This window comes from Pseudophryne corroboree, chromosome 1 (genome assembly GCF_028390025.1).
Source record: "Pseudophryne corroboree isolate aPseCor3 chromosome 1, aPseCor3.hap2, whole genome shotgun sequence".
Lineage (NCBI taxonomy): Eukaryota > Metazoa > Chordata > Amphibia > Anura > Myobatrachidae > Pseudophryne > Pseudophryne corroboree.
Window position 1 is genome coordinate 355428146 of NC_086444.1, and position 2700 is coordinate 355430845.

Consider the following 2700-nt stretch of genomic DNA (forward strand, 5'->3'; position numbering starts at 1 on the left):
CTTCCACCCTCTGGTACATTCATTACTTATAAAAGTGATTTACGATCTTGCATTGCAGCAACAATATTGCACTATGAGAGGCGCATTTTATGTTTACTTGTAGTATCTCTGGGCTGTGAGCTGATTCTATCCGAGCTTTGGAGGATAAAAATAGTGAAATAGTGTTAAAAAATTAATAAGTGAAAAGTGTTAATAGAATGTAAGGGTATGCCATACTAAGGCCATCCAGCTCAGCCAGTCCAGAGGCACCACACCTCACACCTCCATTACCCCAGTCTGGGTCTAAGATTAACCAGCAAAGAGCCACATGATAATGGCTCCTTACTACAATATTTCTAAGCTAAGAGCTACCTACCTTGGAGCAACCCCATAATGCTCCATGTGGCATGTCAGGGCCTGCACCTCCTCCTAATGCAGGAACCTCTCTGCCTCTCACAACAAACATATATATTGGTAGATGCTCAATTATCTTAGTGATATCATTCAGGTGCTCGAAAGGGAGGGGTATTTCTAAGCAAGAAAAACAGCCATTTGTTTCCCCCAGCACCCTGAATGATAACCGTAACCAGATTTAAATTCCACATAATAATAGAATTCAGAGATCTTCGTTACACATATTTGCGCAAATGTGTGAATAAGCCCCAAAGCCGCATCAAGGCGTCTCTGTATATTTGGGGTCCCTAGCGCTATATCTAGGTGCAGGGTGTGGCACCCCAAAACACCAGCATAAGCCAGAAAGCCCAGCGTAGCATACCAGTGAAAAAACTATAGTGTTAATAAATTAGTGTTTAGGAAGCCGAAGCTATAGAGAAAGTGATACAAAAATGAAATGCAATTAAAATAGAGAAATAGTGTTAAAAAATTAATAAGTGAAAAGTGTTAATAGAATGTAAGGGTATGCCACACTAAGGCCATCCAGCTCAGCCAGTCCAGAGGCACCACACCTCACACCTCCATTACCCCAATCTGGGTCTAAGATTAACCAGCAAGGAGCCACATGATAATGGCTCCTTCTAAGCTAAGAGCTACCTACCTTGGAGCAACCCCATAATGCTCCATGTGGCATGTCAGGGCCTGTACCTCCTCCTAATGCAGGAACCTCTCTGCCTCTCACAACAAACATATATATTGGTAGATGCTCAATTAGCTTAGTGATATCATTCAGGTACTCGAAAGGGAGGGGTATTTCTAAGCAAGAAAAAAAGCCATTTGTTTCCCCCAGCACCCTGAATGATAACCGTAACCAGATTTAAATTCCACATAATAATAGAATTCAGAGATCTTCGTTACACATATTTGCGCAAATGTGTGAATAAGCCCCAAAGCCGCATCAAGGCGTCTCTGTATATTTGGGGTCCCTAGCGCTATATCTAGGTGCAGGGTGTGGCACCCCAAAACACCAGCATAAGCCAGAAAGCCCAGCGTAGCATACCAGTGAAAAAACTATAGTGTTAATAAATTAGTGTTTAGGAAGCCGAAGCTATACTTATACTTATATATTGTATCTCCTTTTCCCTATTGTGTTAAGTGGCATATCATTCTTCATTACTATCGAAAGATCCAACCTTTAGTAATTACATTGTGTGTAGCAGCAAAAGCCCTGTATTATCTTGCTAAAGTTATCAGCCTAAATATATGCGCTATCCAACCAACTGGTTATTATATTCTTTAATCACAAATTTCGTGGACTCTCATTCATGATTCCCGGAACATTGTACCACAATAGTGGGAACTTTTGAACCGGGTCTAACGTGGAAAGCAGATCCACATATTTTCACCAACTTTTTTCCTATTCTCTATCTCCTCTCTATTTTTCTCAATTTCTTATTTCCTATATAGGTGCACTCTCATTGGTGTACACATAAAATCTCCACTACCATAACACGCTGTCAGCGCCCGATCTCGTCCAATCTTGGAAGCTAAACAGCGTTGGGCCAGGTTAGTATCAGGAAAGGTGACTACCTGCGAATACCTGGTGTTGTAGAGCAGGAATTAATTTCCTCCTTTATGTGATAAAAAACACCAACAGCAGTATCACCACTAATTCTAATCTGTAATTCTTCATCATAGTGTTTGCAATATTTAACAATTTTTTGACTGACTTATGATGCCTACAAATTTTGCCTGAAAATATGGCATTTGTATGTAATGCAGGTGTATAATCTTTAGAGTGGTGACTGGTGATTACCACTCTAGTTACTTACAGTCTATTTATTTAGACTTTCCTTATAAAAACTGTGTTTTGACCAACCCCCAGTTCCATCAATACAGAAACCCTGTACTGGTCAGGGGAAATGGGGGTATGACAATCCAATGTCTACAACCTTTCCAAATACTCTTTGAAATAACCAGAACAATTTTAATATTTTCTCGAATTTGTTATTTGTTTCATCGATCCTTGGGAAGGGTATCTTCGTTTTACCAATGTTATTAAAAGTTATGTCTTAAAACTTTCTGAATTGTTACAAATTATCAACTTTTTTTCCTAAGAGTGCGCCCACACAAGAGCCTTCTGTTCTCTCCCTTTGTAAGTCATATTTGAAAGACTCAAACTCAACTCAATTAACTGGCTGCCCGATTTTACCTTAGTGACGGCAGATGTCACAACTTTATAGACCATAGACCATCAGCATGGTTTAGAGGCAACTGCATACTTTTTAGAGAGAGTTTTGGTTTGGATTTAAAACCATTTATCCTAGA

The 2700-nt window shown here is 39.7% G+C and overlaps 1 pseudogene; it reads left to right on the top strand.

The window, feature by feature from the left end:
* Positions 1–1868: 1868 nt before the first annotated feature.
* LOC134941792 (5S ribosomal RNA) lies at positions 1869–1987 on the top strand (annotated as a pseudogene).
* The last annotated feature ends 713 nt before the right edge of the window (positions 1988–2700 follow it).